The 21,065-nt window shown below is 40.2% G+C and overlaps 1 protein-coding gene across 3 annotated transcripts in view; it reads left to right on the top strand.

The window, feature by feature from the left end:
* The first annotated feature begins 2,423 nt into the window (after positions 1-2,423).
* Positions 2,424-21,065, top strand: part of NCK1 (NCK adaptor protein 1) — a 92,998-nt gene continuing 74,356 nt past the window's right edge. For 2 of the 3 annotated variants that reach the window (XR_014296740.1, XM_082654311.1), the window contains exon 1: positions 2,424-2,519. The gene's annotated coding sequence lies outside the window, so the exon portion shown is untranslated. Of the gene's footprint in view, positions 2,555-21,065 lie in introns of all 3 variants that reach the window. The other variant, XR_014296741.1, reaches the window with a different exon arrangement.

The raw sequence follows: 21,065 nt of genomic DNA, 5'->3' as shown, positions 1-21,065 counted from the left end.
TGCTTTTAAAAGAGAGAAAGAAGCAGCCAAGCGCATGTTTACATTTGGAAGTTGGGGAGACAGACTGTGTGAAAGGAGGTCTCTGGGACAACTCCCACCCCTTACGAACATGGACTCCATTCTTCTAAGTACACCATACTGCAATATATGACTTTCTGTCTATCTACCCTTCCACCCAATGCTTTCCTCTCTCATTGCTGTTTCCTTATTTTTCTTCTTCAATTCCTTCTCTTTTTCTTATATCTTTCTAGTTTCTCTTTCTTTTTTTTTTAAGAGTTCCTGGTAAGAAAGGGTGATGAGGGAACTTTTAAAGGAAGATTAAAAGAAAAACACATATTTACAGGGAACTAAAATCCTTTTATGAAAAAGCTCTCTCCCTTACTTCTTCTACTGCTTAAATAGATGGCACACAGTAGTCAATAGATCTGGATCAAAATCTCACAAAGGGTCTGTTCAGATCATTGGCCCATTCAAAATACATATTCCCATACAAAATAAAATCTAAACTTATGACTTCAGCATATTTTTTCTGGGTTTAATTTCCCCACTTAAGGCAGTGATATAAGCTACCTGATGGCAAGGAATATTTTACCTGTTATATTTGTATTCACACTCCCTAATCCCATCACATGTAACTAGAATTGAATTGAGCCAGGTGTAGCTAACAGTTTGCCATGTGATTTTGGAGAAATAGTTTCAACCTCTGGACAACGGTTTATATAGTTTCAAAAATGAATGTAATAATATCTCAATCCATAAACTTTATAATATGTATCAACAAATAAAACTATTGTATTAGACAGCTTGGGCTGCTATAACAAAATGCCACAGACTGTGGCTTAAACAACAATTTAATTTCTCACAGTTTTGGAGACTAGAAGTCTGACATCTGGGTGCCAGTATGGTTAGTTTCTCGTGAGAGCTCTCTTCCTTGTTTGCACATGGCTGTCTTCTCACTGTGTCTTCTTGTTGTGAAGACAGAAAGCAATCTCTCTGTTGTCTCTTCTTATAAAGACACTAATCCTACAGGATTAGGGCCCCACTCTTATCACCTCAGTTAACCTTAACTACCTTTCAAAGGCCCTATCTCCAAATACAGTCACATTGGGGGGTTAGGGCTTCAACATATGAATTTTGAGAGGGAACACAATTCAGTCCACATCAGCCATGATAAAATATACACAGGTATTTAGACCCTCAGAATAAATCCAAAATTCACTTAATATTATTGACTTTAGATGCTAATTATGGGATATAGACAGAGTACTTGCCCAGAATTTCGTGGTCCATTTGCCCCAGTGAACTTGAGGCCAGGAAGGGACCATGGGTGATTTGTGCTTGACCTTGTGATCCTATATCTGGCAAGAGAACCAAATTCCTCTATCAGGACCCAAACGAATAATTTTGAAGTTAAATACAGAAAAGCGTAAACTCTTGGAATTTACAGTCAGGACCAGGATTTAAAATGGGAATGGAAGATGTATTCATGCTTTAAACAATATTTACTGACGATCTACCATGTGCTAGGCACTGGGTAAAAACTGAATACTGACATGGTTCCTGACTTAATTGAGTTTACAATCAGGTAGGGGTATGGACAGGCCCTTTCAACAGCAGGATGGGGAAAATACCTGTGCACCCCAGCAGGCTTCCCTAAGGGGGCATCACCTAAGCAGAGCCCCAGAGATGTCTGGGAAGAAACGAGGCAGGTGATTGGGGGCTGCAGCGGGGGTTTCAAGAGAACCAACTTATTGACGGCTGGGGCTGGGCCGCTAAGAATGGGCAGACCCGGCACCCAAGGTCACTGTTCCCCTCACAGCAAAGCTACCGCAGCCAAGACGGGAAGCTACCCACGAACCAGGGTACTTTGAAGGCCCTCAGACTCAGCTTATTTCGGTTTGCGGCTCAAATTAAGCACATGTCTTACATTTTTCTCTCAGGTCCCCATTTCCAGGCCTTTTTGTTTGTTTTTTCTTTTTCGCTCCCCGCCCCTAAGAACCTTTCGCTGGCAAGACCTTCTGGTGCAGAAACCAGAAAGAAGCTCCCAGAGCAGTCGGGGTTGAACTCGGGAAGCAGTCATTTCTGCCGTAGAATCTCCTGTGGCGCTGAGGAGGAAGGCCCAGAGTAATAAGCCAGAACAGCCGGGGAGACAAAAGCAACAAGACTCAGAGTCAAGCAGGGAGCTTCTTGCGTTCTCACTCCCTCTCCGCGGAGCCGCCTCCGCTCGCTCCACACCCAGCACAGCGCTTGATTGACAAGGGGGCCCGCCCAATCCCAGCGCGGCGCAGACGGCTTTCGCGTCAGTGGAAGGGGAGACTGAGCCTATCGGATTGGGCAGGGAGGGGGTTTCCTGCCCGCGCGGATCCGCCCACGGCCTCGCGACCATTCGGCGCTGCAGCCCCGCCCTCTCGACACGCGCGCCCCGCCCCTCTCTTCAGAGCTACGCGGCGGCTGAGCGGAGGCCTCGTGCCGTAACGGCCATCGCGGCGGCCGCGGCGGCGTCCCGGTGCCCTCCTCAGGTGAGCTGGGGCCACCCGGGCTCGGCAGAAGGGAGGTGAGACGGTTGTGCCGGCAGGCAGACGCACAGAACAGCCTTTCCTTGCTCCGGGAATCCACATAGCCTGTTACTTGCCGCGGTGCTTCCTCTTCCCCGGTGAAGTTAGCCCCCGGGGCGTCGTCTGCCGGCCCGGAGCTGAGCCGGAGGGGGCGGGGAGGCCGCTCGGCCGGGCCTGGGCGTTTGCCTCGGAGCTCCGCGCGACCCTCTGGCCACTGCCCCGGGCGGCGCGGCCCCGAGGCCTCCCGGTCCATACCCGGAACGTCGGGTTGGGGTGAGCGCCGCGGCCGACCGCCCCTGCGAAGCTGGGAGATCGAGTGTGAGGCGCGCGCCCTTCCCCGTTTCTTTTTCTCCCCAAAAGTCCTGTCGGCTGTTGTGGCGCAGTCCGAGGCCGCGAAGGTAGGGACGTGGTAGTGGAGAGAAAGGGGCGCGCTCACCTCCAGCCCGAGAGGAGGGGGAGGGAGCCGTTCTCCGTGCGGAGGGTGGACGTCTTCGGGATGCGCCTCCCGCCCCTCCTCCCACCCCCAGCCGTTTCCCTCCTCCTCGGGAAAGCTGGGTTATTTTAATCTTATGGACCTGCTGTAGATTCGTACGCGAGTTGCTTGGGCTGTGAGCTTTTGACTTGAGTTGTAATATATCCGGTAAGAAAAGAAAATGTATCTCGGTAGTTGTTTTGTAACCTTTCTTATGTGTGTCCATGAAAGTTAAATTTGCCGTAAGAAGCTCGGGAAGCTGGATTTTGTTCGGGACTGAGAACTCTGACATTATAGACGCCTAATTAGTGTCGAACGAATGAACTAGTCACCTAAAAATAATTCTACCCCGTTAGATTTGGTGATAAACCATGGGAGTTACGAAAGAATAAGGTTAAGGAGAAATTTCTAACCCCATCTTGGGTGGTGAGCAAAGAAGCTCACTCAGTGTCCGGTCAGAACGGGTAAGTGTTGCAAGAGGTATTCATTGTTAAAAATCTTACTTTGGTAGATTTATGAAAGACCAACTATACAATTTATTAAGCACTTGGAAAGCACTGTGCCTAAAGTCTCAACCTTCAGCGAGTTCACAGAGTCAATGGGGTCGGCTCTTAAACAGGCATCTCATTCAAAGTTTGATAGAAACTCAAGAACTATGCATTGGTTGATTAATATTAGTTTTATTTCATCTTGATCACAAACTTTGGGATTTTCTTCTTTGGAAAATTGTCATCTGTGAACAGTTTGCAGAATGTTCAAGATTTCTCAGCTGTGCTTGTTCATGTATTAAATTTTAAATTGTTTGCTCTACTTTTCTAAGTATTATCTTTAGTCCAGATGTTACCAGTGCTTTCAGGTCCATGTAAATAAAGCTTCGAACATTTTGTTAGATATTGAATGATGCTTTATGCCACTGCGTTCATTTTTCTTTTGAATCTTTGAGAACTTTCCTGCCAAAACTCAAGGTAGATTTGATGTGATTATTGTTATAAATCACATGTCAGGAAGAATTGATAAATACAGTTGCAGTCCATTTTTTCCCTCTTATAGTTTAATTAATAATTTTTACAATTTACTCACCTTTATAATATGGAAAAATACCAAATGTTGTCTACCTGCACCAGAAGACTAAATGATTATTTAGTTGTTTGGTCAATAAGTAGAATTAGAGGAAACTCTTGAAATAACTAAGCATTTAACAAATTCTCCGTGAATACTTTGCTGTGCTGTTTTAGGAAGACAGCTGACAGGGCCACAAATGACATTTAAAGATTATTTAATAAGGCAACAATTCTATTTGGATGCTCACTTTATTTGAAAGATAGAATTTATAGTCTTCCCTTCAAAACTGATTCCATATGCTGACTTTGTTTTGGTGATTTTATCATGCCTTAAATTACCCAGACATAAACCTTGGTTTTATCTTTGACTTCCTCTATCCACATAACTTAACACTAACCAATTTTTGTCAACCATTTTCTGAAATTTCTTTCAGATATCTGTTCCTTCCCACTAGCTTTTAACTGGGTTTTCTGCCTGTCTTTTCTCCCTACTCAGTATGTTCTGCCTTCTGCCTGTTCTTAAAATAATGCTTCCAACGCCCTCACTGTTAAACCAGCAATAGTTCCCTGTTATTTACAGAGTATAGTTCAGAATTCCCAGCCTTCTAACAATCTGCTCAAAGCCTGTTTTTTCTAATGATGGCACTAATTCTCTATAGGAGCTGTCCACCCTAACCAACCCAATCTCTTGTTCTCATTTAGACTTTGTATTTTTCTACCTTGGTATCTGTTGAGACTTTGCCTACGTATAGCCTGCGTTCTTTAAAAGGAATTTTCCTCCTTAAATTAAGTGGCAAATGAGGGCAAATTTTGTTGAAGTTTCATTTTTGGTCCTTTAGTGCAACCTTCCAGATCTTTCTGTTCTCTGTGTTGTTGCTTTCCTTTGAACGCACTGCCCTTACTGTTTTATCATTCCTTTGGTTTTTAATCTTATGTGGACTTGTATCATAATACTATGGAACAATATTGTAGGAACGTTGGAATCCAACCATCTGTTTTATAGATAGGGAAAACGTAATCCATACAGACTAACTGCACTAAAATTCACCTAGTGATGGTGGCAGAGCTGAGACTCAAACCTTGATTTCCTGCTTGACTTCCTAACTCAAGCTGTGTATATTAAAAAAAAAAATATTGTGTATTCTATATGAAACTATACTTCTTTTCATCTCTTGCAATGTCATTTTGTATTGTTTGCTTCACATTACTTTGCATTTTGTGTATTAATGCCTTCTGATATAGATTCAAAACTTCTGTGTGAGGGCAGGGGAACCTTCATGACTTGCATTGTTTGAATCATTGAAACAGTGATTTAAAGTCTACATAGAGACTTCTAGCTTGTTGGATGTATTAACAGCTTTAACAAAAATAATACTGTCATGTCCACTGTTGAGTCCTGACTCACTAAAAATGAATCTCTTAGAAGTTTCACTGTTGGATTTTAGTTTGTTTGATTCTCTTGATAAAAGAGACTTGAATCTTTGGGAGCCTTGAAAGTAGATGTGAACAATGACTTATTAGGTGACTAAGTTTATTGACCTAACTAAATGTTCTTTTCCTCTTTTTTTTTTTTTGCGGTACGCGGGCCTCTCACTGCCGTGACCTCTCCCGCTGCGGAGCACAGGCTCCGGACGCGCAGGCTCAGCGGCCATGGCTCACGGGCCCAGCCGCTCCGCCGCATGTGGGATCTTCCCGGACTGGGGCACGAACCCGTGTCCCCTGCATCGGCAGGCGGACTCTCAACCACTGTGCCACCAGGGAAGCCCCTTTTTCTCTTTCTGATAGAACAGTAACACTTTTACATTTTGCTATTTTTTCATTTTGTTCATCTGTCAAGAACCAGATTATTGAGCAATCTGCTTATTGAGCAAAACATTCTGTAAACCATTTGTTCCATTTGGGGAGTTAGAGAGCTTTTATATATTTGTTCTTCACGTTTTTTTCCCTCTTAACTTTAAAGTTTCTGTTAATACCAGCAGCATAGGGTTTCCTTGGTATTTTTGTTACATTGACGTAGCAAGAGTTGAATGGTATAAGACAGCACAGAAAACTATCAGGTGAAATATCTCTGGAGGGTATGCTTTACTTTTTTGGCCTGAAACAAATTAGAAAAATTAGAAGCTATTTTTCTTCTATTGTTTGGTTGTTTATAATGGCTTATTCTTATTTGTTTAAATAATTATCTGCTAAAATAAACTGTGGAAACACTGTTTCTCTTGTTCTTTTTTCCTGAAATTGTACCTAAGGAGTGCTGAATTGGATAAGTATGGTATGAATAATTTCTGCTTTTGTTCAGACAGACCAGTTGAATAAAGCAGTGAGAGTATGGCTTGGAGAGATTTTTTAAAAAACGGGTGCATTGAAAAGGTTTTATTTTTTCTTTTTTTAATGAATCAGCCTTCCCAAACTTTCAGTACATGCATGCTTCAAAATCATGTTGCATTTAGATCAATTCAAATAATAAATATAACAAAGAATTTAATGTTCTTTGTATTTTTTGAGTATTCCAGCTATATTGTAGAAACATTTTATTAATTAAACAAGGCACTGGAAAGGTTTTTGGAAATACTTGATCACTTCCAGATACTATATGTTTTTAAGCAACATTTTTATTTTTAGAAACATTTAGAATACTTCCTGTACAACCTCCCCCCCCCGCCCCGCCCCCCAACCCCGAATTTTTGCTGCCCTAGGAAGTCAGATTTTGGGTTGGCCAAAAAGTTTGGAAAAACCCGAATGAACTTTGTGGCCAACCCAAATACATTAGTTTTTCTATGTTTTTTTTACATTTTTTTTTTTACATATTCTTAGAAAGCCCTATAAAGCCTTCCATGATTTGGCTTTTGCCAGCTTCTAGCTGCATTTCTTGGCATTATCTTTTTCCTTTAGGCTGCTCTTTGGGCCTTGAATAGCCAAGCTCTTTTTTGCCTTGGAGCCTATGAACATGCTCTTCCCTCTGGCAGATGGCTTTTTTGGGTTAATAAGTATTAAGTTTGGCTGCTAGTAACAGACACCGAATAATAATTTCTGTCCCACAGCAGAGAAATCCAGAATTTACATGACACTCATTTATTAAGTGTTATTTCCAGTTGTTTTCCTATAAATAACTTTTTTTTTTTTTGCGGTATGCGGGCCTCTCACTGTTGTGGCCTCTCCCATTGCGAAGCACAGGCTCCGGACGCGCAGGCTCAGCGGCCATGGCTTACGGGCGCAGCCGCTCCGCGGCATGTGGGATCTTCCAGGACCGGGGCACGAACCCGTGTTCCCTGCATCAGCAGGCAGACGCTCAACCACTGCGCCACCAGGGACGCCCTATAAATAACTTTGAAATAAAGATCTTTGTGTATAAGACCTTAGAAAATTTCCCTTTTGATTAATTCCTGTTGTGGAATCCAATTGAAAGTTCCATTAATTTCTTTAAAAACTTGTTTAGAGAAAGTATCATTTTTTTTTAAATTGCAAAGTGGCCAAATTTCAGTGTATCCCTAATGAATTTTTCCAATTGTAGACATAGGCCCATTACCCAGATCAAGGTATAGAACATTCCTAGTGCTCCAGAAGGGTCTCTCATGGGTCCTCCCAAATCTGTATCTCCCCTGCCCCCCCCCGCAAAGTAATCACCATTTTGACCTATATCACCATAGGTTACTTTTGCCTGTTCTTGAACTTAATATAAGTGGAACCATACAGTATATACTTTTGTGAATGGCTGCTTTTACTTAACATTGTGTTTGTGAGACTCACCCATGATGTTGGGTACAGCAGTAGTTGGTCTTTTTCACTGATGGCAGTATTTTGTTGGATGAATATATACATTTAAAAAAAATTCACCATTAGTGGATGTTTGATATACTTCAATTTTTTTAGCTGTTGTGAATAAAGCAGCTATGAACATTTACTTACAAGTCTTTTAGTGGACATACACCCTCATTTCTTTTGAGTATATATACATGGGAGTAGAATTGCTCTGTTTTTGTCTACCAGTGTTTTTTTTTTTTTAATTTTTTCAATTTTTTGGCTGCATTGGGTCTTCATTGCTGTGTGCATGCTTTCTCTAGTTGTAGCAAGTGGAGGCTACTCTTCATTGTGGTGCGCGGCTTCTCATTGTGGCGGCTTCTCTTTGCGGAGCGCTGGCTCTAGGTATGTGGGCTTCAGTAGTTGCAGCATGTGGACTCAGTAGTTGTGGCACGCGGGCTCTAGAGCACAGGCTCAGTAGTTGTGGTGCACAGGCTTAGTTGCTCTGTGGCATATGGAATCTTCCCGGACCAGGGCTCGAACCCGTGTCCCCTGCATTGGCAGGCAGATTCTTAACCACTGCACTACCAGGGAAGTCCCTTTCTACCAGTTTTTGAACCTGATTGAACTAGTTCTCTGGCTGGTCCATAGTAGTTTCCTGGGATTTCTCCCTTTACCATAAAGCTAGTGATTCCCTTTGCCTTAACTCTCTTATTTCCTGTGAATCATGTAATTCTTTTTAATTTTTTTATTGTTTTGACCCCTTCTTTTGATGGGGTATATCCCACAGTAGATTACTGTGAAAAGTTGAGATCTGTGTTAATAAAAAACCCCTTTATTCATTTTTGGTCTTCCCACTGATTTGGTTGGTTGGGTAAGGAGTTATAGGTTGGAAATAATTTCCCTTCTGAATTCTGAAGGCATCTCTCCATTGTTTTCTAGCTTGTGGCCCATTTAAGAATTCTGAAGACATTCTGATTCCTGATCCTGTTTTTTGCCTTTCTGGAATTTTGTAAATTTCATGAGGGTGTGACTTGGCATACATCTATTTTTGTGTGTTTCCTTAGATATTATTCATTGTGCCCTCCAAATCTGCCAAATTATGTTCATCAGTTCTGGGAAATTTTCTTGACTTTTTTCATTGATGGTTGGATTAATCTGCTAGGGCTGCCATAACAAAATACCGTAGACTGTGTGGTTTAAAGAACAGATACTAATTTTCTCACAGTTTTGGAGGATAGAAGTCCAAGATCAAGGTACTGTCAGGGTTGGTTTCTGATGAGTTCTCTTCTTGGCTTGTAGACAGCTGCCTTCTCAGTGTGTCCTTACAAGGCCTTCCATGGAGAGAACTGTATCTTTCCTCCTCTTATTTTGAGGATACCAATCCTGTTGGATTAGGGCCCCACCCTTATGACCTCATTTAACCATAACTACCTCCTGAAGGCCGTATCTCCAAATACCGTCACACTGGGGGCTAGGGCTTCAACATACAAATTTTGAGGGGACACAGTTCAGTCCATTACAGTGGTTTAGTCTCCTCCCTTTTGTATCTCTCTCTGTGAAACTTCTGTTCTTTGTTTGAATCTCTTAGACTAGTCCTCTGATACTCCCTTTTTCTCTTACTTTTCACCTCCTAGTCTTTTGGCTCTGTTTTATATGGGAGGCTTTCTTAACTTTATTTCCTAAGCCTTCTGTTGAATTTTTCATTTTTTGCTGTGAAGATTTTGATTTCCCAAGAGTTCTTTTTGTTCTCTTAAAGATTCTCTTTTGTAGAGAGCATTTTGTGCTTCTGTCATGGATGCATTGTCTTCTCTAATTTCTGAGGCTATAAATAGCTTTTTTTTTAACTTTTTTTTTTTGCAGCCTCTGTTCCTTCTAAATTGGTCTCCAGCTTTTATGTTGGAGGCTTACTTCAGGTGTCAGTAATCAATCCTTGGATGTTATCTAGTGAGTGAAAGTCTGAATTGATGGGGACTTGAAGACTTTGAATTTCATTTCATGGTGGCCCAAGTGAGCCATTTTTTGAGAAAACCCTGATTGATGTGCAGGAGGTGTTTTCCTCTTGGGTCAGGTTCATGAAGGAAAACTCAAATCTGCTTGAGGTCTGAAAGTTTGGCCACCAATTTTTTTGGTTTGAGGGATTGGATTTCTCATTCCCCTACTTTTGGTAGAGTATACAGATCTTTAATTATATCTGGTGAGCCCTAGTTCAGAGTGGAGTAACCAACCAATCAGAATGATTTTACATTTTTAAAGGGTTGTAAAAAAATAATATGTGGCAGAGACCGTGTGGCCCGTAAAGACTAAAACATTTACTATCTGGCCCTTTACAGAAAAGGTTTGCCTACTTTGTTCTGGTTGTAATGGTTCTGATTTCCTTTAATAAAGCTTCTAGACTACTACTACTTTTACTCCCACTCAGGCTTCAGTTTACAATCTTGGGACTTCCTGAAGCTATTTGTTTTAATTTAGTTTAGTGCATATCATGGAAGTTATGACTAAGAATTGGTAGGATAGACTCTATTATCAGAGATATGAGATTTTTTAATGTAAAATCTCAAGAAGTAGGAAAAGCAAAATACTGAAGAAATAAATCACAACGCATAATGAGTGTACGTGTGCATTGTTCTTTTTCTTGTCATCTAAGTGCAGAACATAAGTGTGTATACTTTGAAGAATGGGGAAAGGGGCATTGAGAACAGGCCCAAGTCATGTTTTAAATGAGCAATTTTCATCAACTCCTCTGTAGTTGGTAAATCATAACTGGCAGAATAAATTGGCTCCAGACAAGAAGCTGTTCCAGGCAGTAATATACATATACATATATATGTGTAAGTGTACGTATATATGTGTGTGTGTGGTTGTATTTGTCCACCTGATATCAGAAACGAGAGAGAGAATGTAAGCCACGTGGCAGGGTGGGAGAAACAGGAGTTGCATTGTTATAGGAAATAAAGTAAAATGTCTTTTCCTTTAAGTGCTAGCTGCTGAAAAACTGTTACGTTTAGTCTTAATTGTGTGAGCAGTCTCATCACAGGTTTCTTGTATAATACTTTCTTTCCTTTAAATGGTGTCTTATCTTTAGTATTTATCTCCGATTTTTTTTTTTGTTGTTGTTGGATGTGGCATGCGGGATCGTAGTTCCCTGACCAGGGATCTAACCCGTGCCCCCTGCATTGGGAGTGCAGACTCTTAACCACTGGACCACCAGAGAAGTCCCTATCTCTGTTATTATTATTATTTTTTACAAATTTATTTAATTAATTAATTTATTTTTGGCTGCATTGGGTCTTCGTTGCTGCGCACGGGCTTTCTCTAGTTGCGGCGAGTGGGGGCGTCTCCTGTTGCGGAGCACGGCCTCTAGGCGCACGGGCTTCAGTAGTTGTGGCTCCCGGGCTCTAGAGCGCAGGCTCAGTAGTTGTCGCCCACAGGCTTAGTTGTCTGCGGCATGTGGGATCTTTCTGGACCAGGGCTCGAACCCATGTCCCCTGCATTGGCAGGCGGATTCTTAACCATTGCATCACCAGGGAAGTCCTCTCTGTTATTTTTTAATATGTATATTCCAGACTTGTTTCTTTGAGTGTACAAACTCATGCTCACTTAAAATAGGATCACATGCTACATTTTGTTTTCTAATTTGGCTTTTATAAACATTCTTTTGAGTCAGTATATATAAGTTTAAAGATTCTAGAGACAGACAACTTGAATTCCAGTATAGGCTTCATCACTGTTTGGGCTTAGGCGTCTACAAGCCTCATTCTTCTTATCTGTAATATGGGGATTATACTTAATCAAAGGATTATTATAAGATTTACATGAGAATTCATGTATCCACTTAACTGCTAAGCAGTGATTGGTGTACATTAAGAACTTTAGAATCAGTTTTAGATGTAAAATAACAGGGTTCAAAAGTGTAGATGTTGTAAATGTTGGTAACTTGCCAAACTACTATTCAGAAAAAAATACGAATTTAATCTTCACCAACAAATAGTGTTCATTTACTTGGCATAATTATTCTAATTTTTGACAACTTGGTAGGTAAAAAACTGGCAGAACTAAAAGGAGAATTAGAGAAATTCATAAATATAATTTGGGATATTTTAGTATAACTCTGAGTAATTAGTAGAACAACAATAAGACAAAAAAGTCAAAAGATTTGAACAACATAATTAACAAATGAGTCTAATTACATGCATAGAACATTTTACCCAGCACCTGAAGAATACAGATTTTTTTCTAGTGCCTATGGAAATTTACCCCCAAATTTACATATGCTGGACCATAAAAAAGATGGAAATAATCAGTTCTAGAATATGTGCTCTGACATGTTGGAATTAAGCCAGAAATCAATTACAAAAAATAACTAGAAAATGACATGTCAACTGTTTGGAAATTAAACAGTATACTCCTAAGTAACCCAGGGATTAAAGAAGAAATGACATTAAACTCTTCTGAACTGAATGATGAAAATATGACATAACTTAAGGGATACAGGTAATCCATGCTTAAAGGAACGTTTATAGCCTTATAATGCATATGTTAGAATAAAGGCTAAAAATAATTGAAAAGATTACTGTGTAAAGATGGATGAGTGAAAGATGCATTTACTTTTACTCCCCTCCAAAGCCTACCAAGATGATTGATCGTATAGAATATTTTTTAAAGGTTGGAACTACATAGGTAAAGAGAATGGAAGAAGCAGTGAAATTTGGAAGCTGGAAAGCAACAGCCTGATAGAAACATTTTAGTAGATTTAAAAATGTTCGGGGCTTCCCTGGTGGCGCAGTGGTTGAGAGTCTGCCTGCTGATGCAGGGGACACGGGTTCGTGCCCCAGTCCGGGAAGATCCCACATGCCGCGGAGCGGCTGGGCCCGTGAGCCATGGCCGCTGAGCCTGTGCGTCCGGAGCCTGTGTTCTGCAGTGGGAGAGGCCACAGCAGTGAGAAGCCTGCGTGCCACAAAAAAAAAAAAAAATGTTCAATCCTAAACTGGCAGTAGGAAAAATAGAAAAGAATCCTCAGGCTCAGGAATTGGCAGCATCAGGTATTCTTGTGGAAGAAGGGCTGAGAGTGTGCTAAAAATAGAAGGATTGCTTGAAAGTCTGTTTAAGAAGCCAGCTCAGTTAATCATAATAGCCAAAAAGTAGAAACAGCCCAGATGTCCATCAACTAATAATGGGTAAATAAAATGCATATTGCGATAAACAGCAGTGAAGTACTCATACATGTTATAACGTGAAGGAACCTTGACAGTATGCTTATGTGAAAGAAGCCAGTCACAAAAGACCACATATTGTATGATTTTATTTGTATGAAATGTCTAGAAAATACAAATCTATAGAGATAGGGAGTAAATTAGTGGTTGCCTAGGGCTGGGAATAGGGGAGATTAGAGGGAAATGGGAAATGACTGCTCAAGGGTACGGGTTTCTTTTTTGGTGTGATGAAAATGATCTAAAATTGCTTGTGATGATGGTTGCACGACTGAATATACTAAAAATCATTGAATCATATGCTTTAAATTGATCACTTGTGTAGAATTTGAGTTATATCTCAGTAAGCTATTACAAAAAAACAACAACAAAAAGGCAGCATGAGCCTAGATCTCTTTGTCAATTTGTATAGCTAAGTGACTGCCCTCTTTACTGTGGCAACAGAAGACTGAAGATTTATCCTCTGCAGTGGATAAAATACAGTGTCTCTAAGAGAGGGGTAGATACTAATGTAATTGAAGACCAGTTATCCTACAGTGAACACCTGGATTAAGTGAATGTGCTCAATGTTAGAACCCTTATTGAGGTCCCTTCTCTTGGGGTCCCAGAATCCTGACAATCAAGTAGGAACTTAGAGGATGATTCTCTTAGTAGAACCAAGGAGAAAAACTCTGAAGTTATTCACAATCAGTTTTTAGGGCCCTAGTTTTAAATATGAACAAGACAGTTAAGGATCACCAGATTCATGAGGAAAGCTTTTTTTTTTTTTTTTTTTTTGCGTTACACGGGCCTCTCACTGTTGTGGCCTCTCCCGTTGCGGAGCACAGGCTCCGGACGCGCAGGCTCAGCGGCCATGGTTCACGGGCCTAGCTGCTCTGTGGCATGTGGGATCTTCCCGGACCGGGGCACGAACCCGTGTCCCCTGCATCGGCAGGCGGACTCTCAACCACTGCGCCACCAGGGAAGCCCATGAGGAAAGCTTTTAATATAAGAGACCAAAACAAATAGAAAAAAAGAATTTGGAGCAATAAGAACTAAAAAAAGAGCTCTTGAAAATTAGAGGGTAACAGTAAGAAGAAAATAAAAGAATGGAAGTTAGAGTAGAGGAGACCTTGCATAAAGTAGAGGAAAAGATGGAAAACAGGTAAAAAATATATGTAATTCAAAGGTCAGTCCAGGAGATAAACTTCTAAGCAACAGAAGTGTTGGTAAGGGAGAACAGAGCAAAGAGTGGAAAAGAAATAACGGTGAAATATTCAAGAAAAATACCCAAAGTTGAGGAATATCATTTTGCATATTGCAAAGCCTTCTGGGTTCTCAAGGAAAATGGATGAAAACAGATAAATGTACTTTGAATTAGGGTCTAGTCAGGAAAATGGAGACCATACTACTTATAACAGAATTGTATAATATAAAGAATTGTTTAGCCATATGTTATGGGTTGAGTTGTGTCCCTGCAAAAAGATATGTTGAAGCCCTAACCTGCGGTACCTCAGAATGTGACCTTGTTTGGAAATAGAGTCTTCTCAGAGGTAATCAAGTTAAAGTAAGGTCATTAGAGTGTCCTTTAAGCCATTGTGACTGGTGTTCTTTAAAAACAGTGGGGAAACTTAGACATAAATTTGGACACAGGCATGCACAGAGGGAAGATGGCCATCTACAAGCCAAGGAATGCCTGAGACTACCAGAAGCTAGGAGAGAGGCCTGGAACAGATCCTAACTAATACCTTCAGACAGAGCATGGCCAATACTTTGATTTCAGACTTGTGTTGTGGCCTCTAGAACTGTGAGATGGATTTCTGTTCTAAGCCAACCCAGTTTGTGTTACTTTGTTATAGCAGCCCTCAGAAACTATAATAGACTAGGTAATTGGAGAACTGAAAAGGCAATAAGGGAACTCTCAGGTATCACAAAGATAATTAACTGTAGGAAGTAATTAGCCCCTAGGGTTGGGAGAACAAAGAGAAGAGATTGGAATTATTGGAATTCAGAAGCTTGAAGAGTGGCCCTGAGGAACTGGAACTCAAACTTCTGAGGAGTTGCTGCCTGCTCAGGAAGTGTAAGTATTTTAAGAGACTTGATAAGGCTGGTCTGGGAATGGCAGGAAAAACACAAAAGCAAAAAGTTGCTAACTGAAACCAATTGCTGATACTGGAACCATTGCTGTTTCCACATTGAAGGTTGACAGTTGATACTGAGCTGAAGGAGTATCTCCCTGTTCCCTCCTTCAATCTTCCAGTGTCTTTCTAGTATCTCTTTTAGGCAGAGTCTAACAGGAAGCCAGCTAGCAAAGAACTGTGATTTGCAGGGTTCCAGCCCCTCAGCATTACAAAGCAGAGTAGAGAAGAGTAGGTTTGAAGTCTAGGACAATAGCTTAATAACCAGTACACACAGACACTGAGATATTTCATTGTGAAATTTTGGAATACATGGGACTGTAAGCTTCCGGAGGGGTAGAAAGATCTATAAGCTTCTGGAGGGGGAGAAATGGGTCCCTCAACTTCAGAGATTGAGTATTCTCAACTGCAACCTCACAAGCCAGAAGACAGTGAGCAAGGCCCTCAAATTCTGAGGGAAAATGATTTCCAAGCTAGATTTCTTTACCCAGCCAAATTATTAAGTACAAGTATAGAATGTAGGCATTTTAAGATGTGTAAGGTCTCCAAAAATTTCTCTTCCTCACTTCCTTCTCAGAAAGCTATTGTGTGATTTGCTCCACCCACCAAAAGGAAGGTGTAAACTTCAGTGAAAGAGGAAGGTGAGCATTATAGGAGACAGGAAATCAAATTCTAGAGGGACAAAGGGAATTCCTAAGGTGATAAAGTGAATTCCCTTAATGCTAACTGATTATCAGATGAAAGAGCAGTAAGTCTGGATTTGAACAGGTGAGAAGGCCCTGGTAGTTTTATGACAATGAAACTAATAAAATACCTTATGTCTGTATCTCTTAATTAGGCAATTGGCAAAGAGTTTGAAGTTGAATTAGTGATATCTTTTGTTTGCTTAGCTTTTTATATTGGAGTTTAGAGCTTCATTCTGGAATTTCTTCTCTCTTGTACTCTCCCTTAGGTGATCTCGTTTAAGCCTGTGATTTTAAATAGTATTGATATGTGGCTGACCTCTTGCTCAGGCAAGACCTCTGCTCTGAGCTCCAGAGTCATTTATTGGATCCATTATCTACTACTGTGTAAAAACCACTCCAAAACTGAGTGGTTTAAAACAATAATCATTTTTCTTCTGCTCATAGATCTACATTTAGGCAGCACTTGGATGGAGATGGCTTGTCTCTGTTCCAAGTGGTATCATCTAGGGTTGCTTGCTCATACTGCTGACAAATTGTTGTTAACAGTTGACTGTGAACTCCTTGGCTGGCTATGGGCTAGGGCAGCGGTCCCCAACCTTTTTGGCACCAGGGACTGGTTTCATGTAAGACAATTTTTCCACGGACCGGGGTGGGGGTGGCGGGGATGGTTCAGGCGGTAATGCGAGTGATGGAGAGCAGCAGATGAAGCTTTGCTTCATGCCACTCACCTCCTGCTGTGTGGCCCGGTTCCTAACAGGCTGTGGACTGGTACTGGTCCGTGGCCCAGGGGTTGGTGACCCCTGGGTTAGGGGCCTTGGTTCCTGTCCATGTAGATCTTTACGTAGGCTGCTTGGGCTTCATCATAGCATGATGGCTGGGCTCCAAGAACAAGCATCTTGAGGGTATCCAGTAGAAGCTGTAACACTTTTATGACAGCCTTGGAATTTGCATAGCTTCACTTCTGCATAGTAATAAGCCTACCAATATTCAAGGGCAGGGAAATTTTCCCCTCATTAAGAGGTGGTGTCTAAATTACATAGTAAGAGAAGCATTGAAGATATTGTCTCAGCCATCTTTGGAAAATACAATATGCCAGATACATCAAGCTGTTTCCTTGATTTTGCCACTTCTATATATATCCCATAGGTATTTTGAACTTAAAACAATCAAAACAAATTCTTGATTTCCTTACTCTTAAACTGTATGCTTTCCCTGCTGCCTCCATTAGTTCATTCCTCAATCTTTCTCATTTCATTCAATGGTATTGCCGCTCACCTAGTAGCTAAAACCCAGGTGTCATACCTGATTCCCTTACTTCCCATACTTCTAATCCATCTTGTCTCTTCAAACTCCAAATACATCTTGAATTCTTCTGTTCTCTGTCTACATAGTCACCATACCACTCAAGTCCAGGCTACCAAGGTACCATCATCTTTTTACTTGGACTCCTGTTGTTATTTATTTCAGATATAATTGACATTTTATTAGTTTCAGGTATACAGTGTAATGATTCACATTTGTATTAACTGCTCTTCTAAAAACTTTTGGTAAAATCCACATAACATAAAATTTACAGTTCTAATCATTTTTAAGTGTATGTAGTTCAGTATTAAGTATATTCACATTGTTGTGCAACCAATCTCCAGAACTTTTTCATCTTGCAAAAACGAAACTTTGCATTCATTAAACAACTACCCATTCCCCCAATCCCTGGCAACCACCATTCTACTTTCTGTTTCTATGAGTTTGTTTGCTCTAGTTATCTCATTTAAGTGGAATCATTGGCATTTGTCTTTTTATGACTGCTTTATTTCACTTAGCATAATGTCTTCAAGGTTCATCCATGTTGTCACATGTGCAAAATTTCCTTCCTTTTTAAGGCTGGTAATATTCCATCGAATATATATACCACATTTTGTTTATCCATTCATCTATTGATGGATATTTAGCTTGCTTCCACTTTCAGCTATTATGAATAATGCTGCTGTGAACATGAATGTACAAATATCTGTTCAAGTCTCTTTTCAGAAATTGCTGGACCATATGGTAATTCTCTATTTAATTTTTTGAGGAACTGCAATACTTTCTTTTGAGGAACTACCATCCCTCCCTCCCTCCCTCCCTCCCTCCTTCCCTCCTTCCTTCCTTCCTTCCTTCCCTCCTTTCCTCCCTCCCTCCCTTCCTTCCCTCCTTTCTTGATAGTAGCCATCCTTTCATATGCCTGTTGGTCATTTGTATATCTTTAGAGAAATGTCTATTGAAGTCCTGTATTTAAAACTTTTGTTGTTATTGTTGTTGAGTCTTAACTAGTCTTTGTATTTCTACTGGTTTTTTTCCTTTTAACTAATTCTTTACATGGCAGTCAAAGAAAGGTTAAGATTTCTGTATTAATCGTGATATGCTAACAGCTTTAATAAGCACAAATCTTAGTGGCTTAACACAGTGGAAGTTTAAATTACTTTTTCATGTCAGTCTAGTGTATATGTGTGATGGAGTAGGAGTGGGGATACCTCTGCTCCTTGCAGTAATTCAGGGGCACAGGCTACTCTATCTTTTTAAATTATCACTATCATCACAATATGACTTTTGAGGCTGTCTTGAAAAGGGAAGCAAGTATGGAGGAAGATTTTAGGGCCCACTAAAAAGTGGCGTATATCACTTTCACTCACATTCTATTGGTCAGAACTGAGTCCCATGACTCCACCTAACTACAGAGGCGGCTGGGAAATGTAGTATAGCAGTGTACTAATGAAAGAGAGAACACAGATATTAATGAGCACTAGCGGTCTCTGTCACAGTGTATATTAGATTAGAACTCCCTTGCTTAAAACCCTTTAATGACTTCTTGTTACCCATAGACTAAAATTAGCCTATGTCTGTTCCAACCTTATTTTGTACCATTTCCCCCTTATTATTCTCAACTTACATTAGACTAGGTCATTTCCTATAACATGCCAAACATTTTTTCCTCCTGGAACCTGTGTGTTTTGTAGTTTCCTTTGCTTGGAGCACTCTAAATATTTAAATGACTCCCTCCTTCTCATCTTCAGTATCAGCTTAAAATCCATCTCTAACTAAAATCCCAAACAAAAATAGCTCTCCTATTCTCTGTCCGTTTTGATAGCACTGTGTTTACATCTATCACAGCATTTATCACAATGTATAGCTATTTTATTTGAAAAAAAATTTTGTTTGCTTTACTTGTGTCCTCTGCTAGAAAGAGATGTCTTTCTCACTGTTGTATCCCTGCAGCACCCAGCCAATGCTTAGCACACTCTAGTAAATGTGTTGTATGAATGAATGACTGTTATACAGAACAGACTGAACTGGAGAGACTGGAGGGAATTATAACCAAGACTTCTAATGGTAATTTAGGTGAATTGCTGAGGGCTTGGGTTTTAGTGGTGGCAGTGTCAATGGAACAGAAAAGGATGAAGAGGAATCAAAGGAAAAACCAACACAAATTGCTGTGTGACTAAAGTGGGGAGTCTGGGTGAAGGGGATGATAGTGGTTTGTAATTAACAGATCAGTAAAGAGGATAGAAGAGTTGGTGTTTTGGAGATAATGATGAGTTGGGATTGATGTGTGTTGAGTTTGTGGTGATAGCAAGACTTTCATGTAGAAATATTGAGGAACAGTGGCTTGGATTAGAGCACACAATTGAAATTATAGATTTGGGAATCAGTTGGGCCCAGGTGATAAGATGAAGCCATAAAAATGGATGATCTACAGAGAGAGAGGGTATATATTGATAAGAGCAAGGGGAAAAAAAAGAGAAGCCAGATATGGAAACCAGGAGTAGGTAGAGAGGGAGGAGAACCAATTTAATACAGGGCTAAGGAAACCAGGAAGTTTCAGAAAGAAGAAAGTTTAGCTTGACTGCTGCTAGTGTGGGTATTCTTTGTGATATGCATTTGAAGCTTCTGAAATGTTACCTTTCCTGAAGGTTATAAAATGGTGATATTAATATCTGCTTCATAAGGTCGCTGTGAGGATTATTAACATACTATGCTAAAAGCAGTTAGTGTAGTTGCTCTTTTTAGTACGTGTCCATTAAACGTTTTGAAGTGAAATATAATACAAGACAGTACCGTTAAGCATCAAGAAGGCATTAAGGAGTTTGTAGAGGAAGAAAAGGCGTCTGAGCTTGCTGTAGCATCTTTTCTTTAGAGATATATTCTTTTTAAATGTTCCAGTAAGTTAGAATTGTACTAAAAGCCTATATAGAGATAACATTTATGAATTTATTTTGAAAAGTTTTTAGTAGGAATTTTCTGATCTGAAAATATACAGAATCATAGCAGTACAATGGCGGTTCATCTGTTAATGCTTCTTAACCACATCCTTTTACTGAAGTTATTCCGGAAGCATTTATAATGCAGGTGCTCCTTTGAAAGGCATTGTCCTTTAAAATGGGTTGAGACTAAATTCTTATTTAACATTGAAATGAAATGAAGGTATATTTAAAATGGAAATATAGTTTTATATGTCAAATTGTACTAACTGCTTAGAGTATTTGACTTTTGGTAGTGGAACTTGGTCACAGGTAGTGTGGAGAAATTCCAGTTCCTTTTTGCAGTTGCCACAGGATTCTGTCTCCAGATAATCAAATAAGAGAGCCATTTACACAAGGGGAAGTGGGAGCTTTCCTGCATTCCTTGTCATTATCTTTTTGTTTAGGGAACTTTGACAGGTTAGCTGGGCTGTTTGGTTGTTCCATAGCTTGCATGACCAGTCTTTTTTTTTTTTTCCTCCTATCTTAACATGTATTATTATGGAAAAAAGTAACTTATTGTTGTGTGTTGCCTTTTCATGATCAATAGCAGTCTATAAGTAAGAGTAGTAGTTTGGAATAAAGGGTAAGGTAAAAAGGCCGGTAGGCAAGGAAAGAAGTATTTAAAAATGAAGGAGGGGAAGGGAAAAAGTAGCTGAGAGATAATTGGTGAATAGAGCTTTTAAAGTTTATCTTTCTCTGCCTTGGGGTTTCAACTAGCTGTGAATTAGCAGTTGAAAATTGCTTTGCCAATAGCATATAATTGGTGACTTTAAGGGTTATCTGCTACCTGGAACAGACATAATTTCTTAAAATTCAGATATAACTAAGTTTATACTTTCTTACAGTTGGTCGTAGAAGTTTTAGCGTTAGGTGGGAGGATAGGGCAGGGAAAGAGGATTATGTAGCAGGCACTGTACTAAGTGTTTTATGTATGACTTTGTTTAATCTTCAC

The sequence above is a fragment of the Grampus griseus genome, assembly GCF_964374135.1.
Source record: "Grampus griseus genome assembly, chromosome: 5".
In the NCBI taxonomy this organism is placed as follows: Eukaryota; Metazoa; Chordata; class Mammalia; order Artiodactyla; family Delphinidae; genus Grampus; species Grampus griseus.
This window is presented reverse-complemented; position numbering and strand designations above follow the sequence as displayed.